Genomic DNA, 15,893 nt, shown 5'->3' with positions numbered 1-15,893 from the left:
TAGGCCCATTTTACTGACTTTTAAGGGGGAAATGATGCAGTTTCTTTCTAACCAATTGTATTTTTTCGAGGCTTTGCACATTGTGAGTAAGTTAAATAGTGACTTATCTTCTGTGAACCTTTCCAGTATCGGTATCTTATATGGATAAGAAGTGGGTGGACATTGGTGTGCCGGCCTCGCATGCCGAGTTTGGACACGTCAACAAAAGTGATATAACGTTCAGGCTTTCCGAGTCTCGTGTAGACTATACGCCTGGTAAGCTTTCTTTAAACAGTTTTAGAGACATACATTTGTTTAGGTTAACCGAAGTAAAAGAAAGAGAAATAATCAAGGAAATCTTGACGAAAAAGTAGAGTTGTAGATTTGAGTCACTTGTTGTGGACTCGAGTCGGACTCGACTCGCTGTTTTTGTGACTCGTGACTTGACTTGTAACTATCAGTTTTTGACTTGTGACTTGACTTGGACTTCCAAAAAAAGACTTGTTACCAACTCAAGTCAAAATAATATTCAATAGAACCCATTACAATGTTAACCTAGGGCTATCAACTTGTACCTGGCGTTCTTAAAATAATCATCGTAAGACTTCGCTCGCCTCGCAACTTCTACTTAGGTCTTGTCCACCCCGAATCATTGTTGTCTGTAATCTTGCACATTTTATTCGGCAGTGCTTACGATTTTCACTGTTTTTCCCGCCTTCGGGGGGGGGACAAACAACAGCTTTGTTTGAACCTTTTATTAAATTATTCATATCACTTCATGACGTCACTACCTAGAATTAAAAACAAAACTGGTATCCCGATCTCGAAGGTAGAAAATTTCCGAGTAAAATGCGCGTTGAGGTGGAGTTCCATGTTCGGACAATACCAATTTTCTCTTAAAATGTTATAACAGCCGTCAGAAAGTGATAACATCTCCTAAAGGTGAAATTTAGCTAAGAAACTTCCCAACATTTTACGTAGAAAACACTTTTTTTCAGACAAGTCTCACCGGTCGGTGTATAGGGGCATCTGGTGTTGACCGTATATGGAACTCTCTCCATATAGCAACTGCCCATATTCCGATATTTGTTGAGCATTCGTCCTTTAAATTTCCAATTTAGGGGAGAAATGGGCCAAATTTGCGGTACTAAGGCGAGCGGAGACATTCATCTTGACTGTATACCGTGTGCCGGCGAAAATGTCCGACACGGCACAAATTGAACAAGTTCTTGGCTACTGCCCCAGACTATAGAAGCGATATTTGTGAGTGCTTAACGCAAAGCAATGTTGGTTGATGTTTCAATTTGAAAACGTCGTTCATGAATGTGAAGCATGTTGACAGGTAGAAAGTTGCATAACTTTCGCCGATTTCGCTCAAGTGAATGAATGAATAATGCATATCCTACGGTAATTACCGTTACGGTAGTCTGTTGTCGCCCCTCGTCAAACAAAAATATCCAAAACCTTTCTGTGTGGTTGGGGTCGCGTATAGCAGAATAACTATGGAAGGTCTTGGAACCAAGACCAGGCTGTGGGGTGAAATCACACAAAGCGCAACTTGACTTATACTTGGACAAAAAGACTTGTGACTTGCTTGTGCTTGGACGAAATTGACTTGTGACTTGACTTGACTTGCGGTCAAATCACTTGTGACTGGACCAAAATGACTTGTGACTTGGCTAGGCTTAGACTTGCAAAAAGTGACTTGTGACTTGACTTGTAGATATTGACTCATTACCACCTCTGAGAGAAATCAAACATAAAAATAGCGTTCACATCGCAAGAAAAAATGCTTATTATCACGACGTTGTTCTTACCACACCTTGTTTGGACTCGAAAACAAGAGAGGTCCTCATAGTGAAGAGTTCTAAGACGTTACATGGATTTCGACATGTCCACTCAACGTTTTAACCTCTCTAAAATCAGTTTGAGAAACAATGAAGGGCATCGTCATTCAAATTCATCTGAAGAGTTTGCCCACAGCTGGAGAAATATTTTTTCTGTCGAGCTTTTTCAGTTAGGGGGAAAAACAATGAAGGCGGACGTAATTCATGCATGCGATGAATGTATTTGAGTGGCGTGTGCTTTCGTATTTTTTTCTTCAAACATTCGTTGAACTTCACGACCAAGAAATAACAAAGAGGTCCTAACCTATGTTCTGTTGTATATAAACAAGGCCAGGTACGAGGCCTTTCCCACGGTAGAAAGTTGAAAAACGGCATATATTGATTGGCTTAGAAATAGCCTTGGTAATTACTTCTGCTTCATGAATTCTATCGACGCCTCATGCGTGCAAAATCTCGCGTGTTTTTATTTGTTCAGCTCACTGACTGTTTAGACCTTTTCTCTTTCCCACGTGACCAAAAGGTTAGATCTAATCTAATCATGCATTTTTCCCCGATCTGGTATTTAAACTCCACAAGAAAGAAAACCTGCCGGAGGACGGCACTCCCCTGACACGGGTTGAAATCGCCCGCCTGCGGGTCAGCCTACCTGCGGACCGTCGCTTACTGATCGCCCAGCTCTCCCGGCCCGCGCGAGGCGGTCAATCCCAGCACAGTCGTGGCATGATATCTTCCAGGGGCTCAAATCTAATTTTCGACCTGTCTCATGGATTTCTGGCGCAGGATTCGACGAGGCCCCAGAGAGCGACCAATCACTCGAGTCATTTGAGAATTGATACATGCCTTTGATTCCCCTTGAAACACGTACGCCGTATTGACTGGGTGCGGACGTGCAGCGCTTGTTTACACGGCTGAGGGGAAACGACGGTTCATTACCAGTCGCATTTAAATCAGGCTGATTTGACAGAGTCCAGGAAACGGATTGCTTTTTCCTGGGGGGGGGTTAATAATGATGCAGATGCTTGCTTGAGGGGATAACACAGAACCCCCCCAGCATGACGGAACTTCAACTGCATGGCCTCAAGTGAAAAAAATGGTTTCAATCCAACGTTTTACGTCCTTATTTAAGAAACTAAAAAGTAAAAACACAACTAATTATTCAGTCCAACATTACGAGATGTTCTTGGTTGTTTCACGCACTATTATTTTCTTTACATTTCAGCTTGATTAATGGCACTGTTAATCAAAGTCTCTTTTGTAGTATGCAGGGCACAGTCTGGTCATAGTTATTATTCACTGGCGGCTAGTTTTGGTGGACTGTGCTGAACGCCACTCATTTGGCAGGCTTTTGCCGTGGAAACACATAATATATGATGTCAGAATGGGTCTGCATTGACGAACTCAATGTTGCGTCAATAAAAAAAAGGCCAGATGATTGATTGAACATATTTTAATTCGCCGTAGATTCGGATGAACGATTCCGCGCGTGCGGGAAAGGAAACTTTGGGCTTTGATATCAGACCTTCCCTATCCGATGACAGATAGCCAAGATGCTTAACATCCATTGTATTGCTGCCGACTGGGCCCAACGGGAGGACCCCTGTCTGAAATGACAACTATAGAGTGTTGCATACAGTTTCTGGCAAGACGGCCATAGACTGAGCAACGGTTTTAGTCTTATCAGTATTAATTTTAACAGGCTTGCGTCTTTCTTTTCTCAGACAAAAGTTCAGACTAATCAAAGAATTCATGAAGCCAAAGGGGTAGCGTTGACTGTGATCTAAAACTGTAAGTGTTTGCTCTATACGTTTGGGTTTTCCGTTATAAGAGATGTCTGGCATCATGGTTTGCATGAATGAGGCTGACCTGTGGTCATTTTTTTCTGCTGCAACTGCACTTTAATGCAACAGCAGTGGAAACAAGCCACTTGTGAAAACAGACTGAAACTCTTCGTAAATACGGATTTAAATAATGCCACTTGAACAAGGAAAGCAAATAGGTAGGACTACGACAAATGCGTCGCACAAACATGACGATACAGGGCCGACCACGCCGGGAGGGATTGTGTCACCGGGGCCAAAGTCAACCAGGGGAAGTCCATGGGTCAATGGGACTCTGGTCCGGGACGCGACCGCACGTGTAATTGTGTCAATAATGAAAACCGCGTCAAGGGTGGAGAAGCAGGAAGACGGATAAGAGTACGGGAGCAGGGAAGCTATCGCCGGTCACGCACAAGGGAAATGCACCGAGATCGGCTGGCATTGATTCAGACGTCCCGAAGGTTCGCACCAATCCCCTGGCGAACGTGTGAGAGAGTGTGATGAGAAAATATATATCGACATTTTTGCGTGAAAGTTCCTCTACCGGGGCTTATATTTTAAGTGTTTTTTACAGCAGGGACGGGGGGGGGGTTGGCAAAATGACGGACAGAAAGCGAATCTGGCGAACGTGCTTGGATCGTCGATGTTTTCAGCTGTCTGGAACACGCCTCAAACATTGAGATTTGATTGGGAAACCAAGCCGTGAAAGAAGTCTTAGCGTCCGAGACGCCCGGGAAACATTCGGCCTGGCCGCCTGTTTGTTGCCGTGAATTCTGTCCTGTTCGAGAGCCACTGTCGGGATGACGCGGACAATCAGCAGTATAGCCTTAAGGCACTGGGTAACTCGATCTGGCTATTCAGTCCCACAGTATTCTGTGTCTGGTAGAAAAGGCTTCCAAAATGTCTGGTTAAAATACAGAATCGTCATGCTTTCCCCTTTCTGTTACTAAACCCTGACCTTTTGAGAAATGGACGAGATCGTGGTCGACGGCAACATATCAACAGGTTGTCATTAACTTTTTCGTCCAGCGACCTTATATTTTCAAAATGTCACGAAAGTAAAATGAACTGATCTGTTTGACATCATAACATAATGTAAATCTCGGCAGTTGCCTCGGTAACGGTTAGAGCAGTAGTCACAAATCAATTTCTGGTCGGAAATGAATCCGATTTTCCAGCTCCCGATACGATCGTTAGCCCATCAAAATGCCGCAGCTTATGCTAAAGACATATTGCGTTTTGATTAACAAAAATCCCTCTAGCCCTGTCCAGGAAGCTTGTCAATACCTTACAGACCAAAGCATGGTACAAATAATAGGGTCGTCCTGGTTAGCTTAAAATGAATGTATTGGCGTTTAACTTTGTAATATGGGAGTGAGTGACTAATGCAAATTACCTACCAAAGAAATGGAAATGCTTTCATGTCAATCTCAATAATATATCCGCCGTCCTGTTACACAGGTCAGTGGCACACACGCTTACACGAACAAATTTGCCTTTGCAGGCAATGACCGATAGAATCGTATGGAAATCCCCCACCTTCTAGCCGGAGGGCTTTGCTAACTTTGTACTGAACATCTAAGAATCTCCTTCAACTATTGATGTACTTGTAGAGGAAATATGAGCATCTCTTTATTTTAAATTCGATTGCAAATTAACGGTGCAAGCCTTGGGGAAGGCCGCCCTTTGGGGAGACTGCAAAAACTGATGTGATAAATTTAACACCCTCGGTGTTATCGGAGGACTACACCAACACTTTTCACTGGTGTTAAAAATTCTGATGTTCGTTTTAGCATCCAGTGCATTGTAACACCCATAGGTGTACAAAGTAACACCAGCAGTGTTAAAGTAACACCCTAGGGTGTGGTCATCTGACTAAAAAGTGTTGATTTTAACACCAGAGTTTATACGGTGTGGTAAAAGCACCATATATGCCAATTAGAGTTTGCTCTTTTTTTCTTTTATACAGGGTAATTCAAAAAAGAAAGTGACCGAGGAAAAACAATATTGAAAAAAAAAACACGGCTCCATCCATTAAATAAAAAAAAATTGGGACAAAGTACATTCTATGAGCTAGTGACAATGGTAAATGTACGGTATAGTTTCATGTATTTATGGATGATAACCCGACAAGTTTATGCTTCATACAATGCAGATGCCTCAAATCAGGTTGGTTACAGAAACCAGGGAGGTCGTGCTTGGCAGCCATCTTTCCGGTAACTGCCTTGGTTACGGAGGGATAGCTCATAAAGGTTTACTCATGTGTATCCTTGTGGAACAAACGCTCCTACTGGAAAAAATGGCCGCCACGCACAACCTCTGTTACACTGGGATCAGGGTTTCACCTCGAGCTGCAATACACGTTTCTTCCAAAGCTCTTGTGACTCACCAAAATAATGTTGGCTTGGGACCTGCCCTGAAGATTAGGGTTGCCTGTTTTCCTGAGTCCACGATCGCACAGATAGGGTTTACTGGCAATCCTTATAACCTGGTCACTTGGCGAACAATGTTCTCTGGGTACGGTAATTGTAAAGGAAAATCTGCATTGAACTTTCGCAGGGCTGCGAGTTCTCCTGCCAGTTTCACCTTTATGTTTGCTGTGCCTTCGTGTATGGATGTACCAGGGTAACTAATGCCAGTATCCTTAAATTTAAACAAGACCACTGAGTCATTGCAACTACAGCTGTGCGCTGTGATACTCACGGGCTCGTGCAGTTGTACAATAGGTATGGCTGAATTGGCATACTTAATTCAGATTGTGTAATTCGGCAAGCAGAATAAAAAGCTTTTCTGAGGTTGCACAGCGACATGGACAGGTGATGCGCGCGTCCATGCATTCCTTTGACCAATTGGGTGTGGTGATTTGCAAATTGCATGTGCGCGTGGTGCCCCCTAGACTTAAAGGTTTTTGCCGCTTTGTCGTTTACAGTAATATAGGTTTTCCCGGCGTGGATTTTGAAAACGGCTTAAAACCTGGTTTTATGTTAGCAATACGAGCATTCGACTTCGTGTTGCATCCCTCAAATGAATGAATGCGCATTACAATTCATTTAAGAGGATACAAATAAGTGATTAGGAGTTTGATTTGATTTATTCGTTGCCAACAGTAACCAATATGCAAGCTTATTCACCGAAAATCTGTCTTTTACCGTAAACCGTTGGTATCGAGTATTTATTTTCATTTGCTGTAATTCAAATTCATAAAATTTGCGTTTAATTTGATTACAAATATACAGGGTTACAGAAATCACGACACTGCTTCGATAGTGGATGTAATATTACTCATGAAGAAATATAGTGTTTGTTTCAAACTGAAGGCTAATATATGAGTTTTCTGTATATTCCATTGCCATTGCAAGAAGTCCATGATATGTAAACGTTTATGTGATTGTGGCAAAAATATGGCACAGGAAGGAACAGTTACCTCAGCGTCGGTGTTTGTGTAGGATTCATGCAATAGTTGGTATGTTTTTAAAGACAACATAAATGGTCTATTTCAGTCAAGAATATTCAAACATTTAATCATTCAACTAACCACTTCTAAGAATATAACTTCTGTTATCACACAAACGAATTCCAATTCTTAACCAGGCATACCTTTAATATAGGTTTTCCCCACCAACTTCTGAAAATGCTCAATTTAATTTGTAATTTGTAAATTCAATTTGGCATAGATTTTGAACGCGACTTAAAACTTAGTTTTATGTTCGCAATAACAAGCATTCAACTTCGTTTTGCATCCTTTAAATAAATTACAAGATACAAGGGTACATAAATCATGACACCATTTTGATAACAAATGTAACGTTACTCATGAAGGATTATAAATTGTACACAAAGTAAGGTCTTCATGATTTTTCTGTACCTCCCATTTCAACCATCGCAAGAAGATATGTGTGAGCTTCAACAACACTGTATGATGTGATTGTGGCAAAAACGTAACACAAGAAGGAAGGTTCCCTCAGCCTAGGTGTTTAATTGGGATTCGCACAATAGCCGGTATTTTTCCAAAGACAACATGAGTGGTTTATTTCAGTTATGAGTATTCAAACAAATAACCGATCAACTAAACACTTCTACCACTTCTAAGAATATAACAGGAAAAGTTCCACATACGGACGCCAGTAATTATTCCCTACAGTAACCTATTAGCCGTCAGAAAGCAAAAACATGTCCAGAAAAGTTCAATTTAAAAAGGAAAAACCGAGTGGTTTACTTTAAAAATAGAATTTTTCTGACCCTGAGCCTCATTGGGTTTGCACACAGGGTGTCAAGTGGCGTCTACATTAAACATCAGTTCTGGGGTTGGAAAGTTTGCAAAGCTCCTCAAAATCTGCAGAGGGGGGGGGTGGGATTCTCAGCACAAATCATCGGGCAAGGGATAATTAAAGTGCCCTTTCCTGGGATTTATTCACCTGTAAAAGTTTTCGAGGCGACGGTGAAACACAGCAAACTAAAGAAAAGGTATCTTTGCTCGAAGTGTAAATCATACATAAAACTAGTAGGTTAGGAGTCTGTGGAAGGCCAACGCATGTTTTTATACGGATAATTACGCAGGGCCTTGGTTTCCGTCTATATCTGGTCGGAAAAAAAATCATATGAATTACCCTTAGTTTTAAAACAGTGAAATGATATACAAAATTGTATGCACGCAAGTCAATAATGAGAGCCAAAGGAAATAAACAGGGCATGAAAACAACCGTACGTATTCATTACCTTCTATCATTACGTATTATTTTTCATACTGACGTCCAAATTTCTTTTGCAGTTAGTGGCTGATCCAATTTCAAACAAGGCATCTCTGAAGTCTACGTGGGAGGATTCAAGTCAGTGCGGATGAAATCGATAGTTTTTTTATTTCCCAAGGGAGGGCGACCAAAATCGTTTACATCTACAATGAGCAAGTTGCTGAGGTGGTGGCAAGTTTCTTCAGCCCAGCGTTCATGACATTACTGATATCCGAGTGCTGAATTTCATTTTAGGATCTTTCCTTTACATTCTCAAAGCCAAGGCAAACCTTTCAGCGTCAAGAGTGGACGCCAATTTAGCGACCTCATTTCATAATCAACGCAGCTTTTCAGAACCTTTGCTATCATCCAGTTATGTCGTTCCCATCGAGCTACGATGCATTTACCAACTAAATCAAACGAGAGGCCGTCAATTATGAGTTGCGATTAGCATAATATACGGCAAAGATGTTGTTGAAGAAAGGCTTTTGGGCATTATTTAATTATAAAGGGTGAAGGACTTTTGTAGAATGAAGACCTTCTGAAAAGGAAAAAAATGTTATTGTGTAGCCAAGGCCATTAATTTCATCTGCCATAGCTGAAGGCTAATAATTAAATGATAAGTTTATCGAGAAATCTTCTCTTAAATCCTTACATAGCAGTTGGTTCTCCATAAAAACTTAAAGAAATCTCAAACTGCTTTGATTTTCCTGTCCTGTTCTAGAAGTTTTAACTCCTGTTGAAAACAAGTCAGTAATTTGTTGTCTTGTTTTGTCGGCTTTGAAGGGGCCTCACTTGTCTAATAGAAGCAATGGGCTCGGAAACCCTTCGTACACGACGCTTCGTCCCTTGAGTGTGCGTTGGTGTATTCATTTAAACCGCTCTCTAACGACCTTAAAATTCCATAACTAGTATGTGTTGCTTGCAATGGAAGAACGCGTTGAATCTGTCATGATCGCAGACCAGCGTCTAGTGAAACCCACTTGTGACTGACCGCGGGCGTCCCCAGACCATTTTGAATGGATAGGGTGCCACATGAAATTTGCCAACGGACCGTCACGCAATACGATAGTAGTCAACTGTATTCCCATCCCTTTCATCTTCATTCTCCGTTCGTCGTTTTCAATTTTTTTTGCCCACAAAACTAACCAAAGGGGGGGGTGACGCCACCGACACCCCCCTCTAGCGACACCGGTGTCACTGACTGATTGTACAGCTTAACTGCCTGGCACAATGTAAGCTTCGAAACATCAAACTGATTACAGGTTTGTTATGTATATGTCCATGGCTGTATTTATGGGGAAGGTTATCAATTCAGGAAATCAACCTGACTGAATTCTTTGCATGCTTTTTTATTCCGCATGCTGTGGTCTATATTCAAAGTCATCGATTCTTCTTCAGTCTCCCCGCAGCTCTTTGCCATGGCACAATAAATTCACCAAAGGTATTCTGTTCGTCCATTTTGAGGAGGCAGGTGTTAAGGATGCCAGTCTACTGAAGCATATTTTATTGACAATAACACGGGAAGGCTTTTTATCGCTCAAAAGCGTGGAAAGAAAAAGGGTGTTTAAGAATTCCCGTCTCTTAAAATGTCGAAGAATGCCGATTATGCGCATCAAGACAAATGCTAATGGGTCTTCCGCTCTTTGGAAGGAGGACAGATAAGGAACTATGAATACCGGCGTGCATTTCAATTTTTGCGGAGACAAAATATCTTTTGACCTCTTTTGCAAGAGTTCTCGAGTATTTACCGGCAATATGATTTTTCACCCGATCCTGGCAGATTCATTGTATTTAACGTTGTATTTAAATTGTATTTAAAGGTCCTCATTGGCAAACATTGCTTTCAACATGAACTCAAGCACACTCAGAGCAAGATGAGAGAATTTGTTAAATATCACGTGACTGCAGTAAGGATCTTCAAGTACCAAAAGACGATAATAAACAGGTAATCAGTTGGAGCATTGTCTATACTGCACTGTTCAGTTAAATTGCACCTCCATGCATAAATAAAAATAAAACGGGAAACAAGGAAACATTATATTCAGGCTCAGAATTTTCCTAAAAAAGTTGGATATGTAAGAGAGCAAGAAAAAAATTCACTCAATCAAAAACATACCGGTACGAAATTTCAGAGAGATGTACACATAATGCCAGGCTCAATGACGCCATGGCATTTTGATTCCAAAGACGTGTATCAGAAATCTTATTAGTAACATTAATCGTGCAAAGTGGCATCTCTACGGTGTGTTTACGTGACAGAGTCATAGGATGGTCTTTGATGGCGTCAATTGCACCCGATGTCTGACAAACGATTATGGTGAAAGTGGTAAATTACATCAACTTCATCAGTACTGAAAATAACAAATATCAGCCACCTGCCACTAGATGGCGTCCTCTCATGAAGCCTTTTTTATGGCACGCCACTCTTACTAATTCTGTGCATTGGGTGACTCTAGAGAAATGCTTCCGGATTCCAAACGTAGTCATTTATTATTTACACGCCTTGCAATTATCATTTTCCGGTAGGACAGCAAACAAAATTGACTCGCCTATTGGCGGCCTCTATGGTCCACACGTATGATAGCAATTCGATCCCTGGGCTCAGGTCAGTACTCCGTTGGCGTCGCTCTAATACCGTTAATAATATTTCTCATAGAGGGCGCCATGTGGGAGCGTAAATAGTCAACGTTGCGACATGAGGTCATGTAAAACCTGCGACGCTATTATGTTTCCAAAATTGATCGAAATTGGCTGGAAATTACTGCGCTATCGAGGTCCTATGCATGCAACATGGTAGCTCACAGATGGACGATTATTTTCTGGGTATTTCATTACCAACGATAATTGACTAGCATGTGGCTTTCAGTTGTCTCTCGGCCTGCGTTTTTATTCCAATAATCGTTTATGCCGAGATGTGAGCCCTGAAATGAAACACCAATGGAGCTACGATTCCCCAATTCTATTTTGGTTTATGAAAAGCGTCGAGCAGAGTTGAGCGGGGAGGGGGTGTGATTGGCCCATAACCCAGACGCTCAAGGATAAAATCTTGCTCTGCCAACCAGGCCAGCTTTTGATAAATCAACAAACACATACAAAATATGCATTTCCCAAAACATATCACATAGTTTAGTTTCGTTGTAGCGTAAAGTGTTGTAATTACAAATCACACTCTCTTTTGTGTACACGACTTTCATGAAACAAAACCGCAAAATTTACACACTCTTAAACTGTTAGGCCAGACTGACACAGATATCTGGGTCCATAGAGGCCTGGTCCATTTGAGGTCAAAACACGACCCTCCTGGATTATTTTGAGTGCTTCCGGTTTATTTGACAAAGGAAGACACCTCCCCTAAAAAGCCACAAAAGTTTTGCTAAAGGTAATGAGAGAAATGCGAATTTTGAAGCCAATTCCACTCCCTTCCCTTCCAAAAACGTGTACAAAAACTCTTCGGAAAAGTCAATAAAAAGTATCCAAATTCTCCCTAAACGATTTGCAACTCCCTCAAATGGTGCAGGATTCTCCCTTGAATGTGAATCGTACCAAACGAAAATGAAAACTACAAAGAGAAAATGACGCAGCAATTTATAACACCGCAAAAATCTGGCATCAGTAAACATTCTTTGAAAACACCAAAGCCCAGACAATAAAGAAATTCATAGAAACACACTTTCCCAAGCCACATACATTTAGACATCAAGGAATCTCAAAACGAGGTTAGAGTAAACAAATTTGTTTCCTATTTGAAGGTCTATACTCTGGCAATTTCTTGATCCACTGATGGTGCCTTAATTTCTAATCTGAAGAACGTGAACTTGAACACATAATCCCATTTTTGCAAATTTTCAGTCCTACTTTCTATTATACTCATAATGCCAAATCACAAAAAGTTTGTCCTGTCGAGATAAAAATAGAGTGTAAGCTTGCATATTTAAATCAGCTGCTTTGTGGTGGAATTGCAACGGCTTTTGACCCCAAAAATACGGTGCCAAGAGGAAGTGGATTTTGGCAAGTGTGCCTCAGAAATTTCAAGTACATATCTACAAAACCATCTGAATTATATACGCGTTTAAGACATAGAGAAAAGCATCCAACAAATAATTATACTATACCACACCAAAACAAACATTTTCTGAGTCAGAAATTCCAAACCTGCCCAGTTACACCATCCAGGCTATGTCCAACCCTTTCTTACTGGCTTTAATTGCAAGCGGCTACAATGGCCGGATCTTTTGCCCCCGGGCCACCGTCCGCTGGATGCCCAAGCCGAACCTCTGACTTAGGTACGCCAGTATCTCGACCAAGGTGATGACGCTGGCCCCCAAGAACAGCCCAAGCTGACCCTCCAAAGCCACCTGCGGGTCGATAGGGTAAAGGGAGAGAGAGAATAAAAGTCCTGTCCTGTCCTATCGATTCATGATAGGACAGAGTGGTCAAAAACCTTCTTTGTAGCCTCAGAAAAAAAATGCGGAATACCTTGGTGTGCCAATTTTAAACCAAATCACTTTAAAAGTTCTTTGTTCGATTTTGGAAAGGGACTAGCCTGCTTATTCTACTGTGAAACATGAATATGTGTTTTTTACCCATCCCCTAACCCGCGATTTAGTGATCTCCCCACAATCGTTTCTTCATTTCTATTTAAAGAAATAGCTCGTTGACGAATGATAGATTTTTCATTGCTGTACTAGTGTTTAGCCTTGATTAGCCTTTGATATGTTACTTCCACGTTTACAGCATTTCGCTGTAAAAAAAGTCTCGTTTTCAGATCAGGTACAGAAGCCCCTCCAGTATGAAGCGGCCTAAGATGGGGAACCGTTGCTTCAGCTAGTACGGTAGACGGAGGAGGAGACCACACAGAACAACATGCGTCATATTCATATTATGCTCAGAAAGTGCAAAGTACTTACTTTATGCGTCCCAAGCATAATGCATTATGACGCACGTTTGGGCAACCCTGCATTCAACTGCATCTCCCGGATGCCTGCACAACATGATTAACGGTTAACAAGACTGGCCGAGCATCTATACACTATTTCAAATGCTGAGTAATTCGGACAGAACTGGACTGACAAGTGGAAAGCCTTTGGTCAAGAGTACCAGAGACACTCGGCCATCAGTTCCGAGGCCAAACTTTGGACCTTTCAGTATTTTTTTCATTGGAAAAATATTCTGGGTCCTGAGACGAGCCCCCAGCCGGAGATGACACAATGCTTACAAAAACTCTATACCGTAAAGGGTAACTACTAACACTGTACCTCATACACAAGTCAGCACCGGCAGTTCTTATAGACAATTCTGACTGACATTCTTCTTAACATCCCTGGAGAGTGTATATTCCTTGTAGTCTGTGAACGTCTTCGACGAGTTACATTCAACCCACGGCGGTTCCAGATTAATAAACTAGTGATAAAACACTTAACCTTTTCAAATAACAAGCACATGGTAAATCAACCGGAGCCTGCCCAGATGGCGGAACAAACACGTATAGAAACGTTCAGGATTTTTGTTCAAGCGAAAAATTACGTACATGTCGCTCCTTTAAAGTAAAATCAAAGGAACGGAAGTTTTTCGAGAGAGCAAAATAACACTGTAAGCGAACAGAACATCACTCTAAAGGAGCGACATTAACAGGAAGAAAAATATTGAACGTTTGGGGGAAACGAAAATCATTTTGAGGCAACAAATTGGTATCACGATGAAAGAATCTTAAAGTTGCTTTCAATTTTTGGTAAACCTGCCGCTTGTTTCGTAAATTGGCTGCCAGCCAGCGGGACACACTGTCCTTTAATTGGTCCACAGGCAATCCATGTTCTAATTTGTTACGAAGAGGCATGGTCGAGGGTTGTTTTAGTAAGCCAGCCCAGCTTGGCATAGGCCTGCGAGCTCTCTGCCAGCCGGCCAACGTCGTGGAGGGTGGTGGCGGCGGCGAACTCCCGGTCCGGGTCGGCGTTGGTGGCCGCCACGGCGAAACAGCGACACCTGGGTTTTAAAGCCGCACCTGGGAAAGAGAGAAACCGATAAATAATTAACAAAATCGATGCTCAACCGTTCTTGGACTCCAACTTGTTATATGATGGCCAGGAATATGGAATCTAATCGTTCAACAATAGGCAAATGCGGCTGCTTAATAGTTTACATTAACGTAACTCTACTTATCTTAGTGTAAGGTTCGTACACGCAGAAACTACCAAATACTGGAGCTCACATCAGCTGTCGACTTTATTAATACTCGTTTCCCTATAATTGGAACATCTGGTTGACTTGGAAGAGCTAGATTAACAAGAAGCCCAGATGGGAACGTTAATTGATAACCGGAATGGAAGAAATGATTATCACAGGAAGCATTCACGCAACTTGTATGGAAGCTCTGAAACATAGCTTTAAAGCATATTGAGGGAAACTTTGTACATCTGCTATAAATCTGACTAACTATATTTTCTGGAACAATTTTTTTCTTTTACGGAGAAAAATGGTGAAGCAATTGGAAATTTGTGGCGAAAAAAGTTAAAAAGGTGACTTTCATTTACAAATAGGTCTCTTTAATAGCTAGCTTCATTTCCAAAAACTATAGAATATAAAACGCTGACGGTTGAGAGGTGCAGAAATTCACTGAGTTCTCTCCGTGCGAGCTTTTTGAACATACATGTAATCGGCTTTTAAACAAGCAGCATCAAGTCAGACCCAGGTCTTTTTTCCACGACCTTTCAGTAGTTTATATTCCGCAACACGAACAATCACACTTTGTTAGAGGGCGCTATCACAGCACAAATCTCTATGACAGTGCCCTGTATTTAACACATTACATGTACATGTACAATACATGTACGTATGTATGTGGATGGTTTGTGTTGTGCAACTACTGGGAGGTCTTGGAAACAAGACTAGCCCGACCCTCTTGTCTCAGTCTTGTTGAAGGTTGCACACATGGGTTCTGCAGGGGCAGATCCAGAATTTTTTTCGGGGGGGGGATCATGCCGGAGATGTTTTAATGTCTCATTTTAGTTGAGAAGCAGAAAATGATGAAATATGATACATGCCATACATTTTTTTACAATGATATTGGGGCACTAATTTTTAATTTTTGATTAAAAAAATTTTCCCTCCTTTTTGCACTCAGAGCAGGGGGATGGGTCAACCCCCTTACAACCCTGGAGCCGGGCCTCGTCTGTTGGTCTGAAGACCTCTCGGACAACGCAAATTAAACATATGGACAACATCGTGCAAACCCTTTAATGCCAATACTAGTGGATCTTCGTTATTTGTTGAAGGGTGGTTACGCTTATTTGTTACCTTCACGGTCTTTTTAATAGTATTGTATCTTAGCTTTTTCAATGATTTTCGTGTAGAACAAAAAATAAAAGTGTAACAATCTCCCTCTTCAACAATTTACCCTAGTCTCCCTGAACCTTGTGGTACGGCTAAAGCAAGTGGAAGCAATGGCGTAATGCCGGTTTAACTAGAGTCGATAATGTCAACAAAACCAACAGTCTTTGACGATATGACTCAAGGTGGCGCTCTCC

General features: G+C 41.5%; 1 long non-coding RNA gene across 2 annotated transcripts in view; it reads right to left on the bottom strand.

Annotated features, from left to right (window-relative positions):
- Nucleotides 1-7,217: 7,217 nt before the first annotated feature.
- LOC147800121 (uncharacterized) overlaps nt 7,218-15,893 on the bottom strand; it is a 54,984-nt gene continuing 46,308 nt past the window's right edge. For both annotated transcript variants that reach the window (XR_015423460.1, XR_015423461.1), the window contains exon 3: nt 7,218-14,371. This is a non-coding gene — a long non-coding RNA (uncharacterized LOC147800121). The remainder of the gene's footprint in view (nt 14,372-15,893) is intronic.

Source organism: Acanthaster planci, linkage group LG02 (assembly GCF_054643075.1).
Source record: "Acanthaster planci isolate LZ-2023a linkage group LG02, COTS_SCS, whole genome shotgun sequence".
Classification (NCBI taxonomy): domain Eukaryota; kingdom Metazoa; phylum Echinodermata; class Asteroidea; order Valvatida; family Acanthasteridae; genus Acanthaster; species Acanthaster planci.
This window is presented reverse-complemented; position numbering and strand designations above follow the sequence as displayed.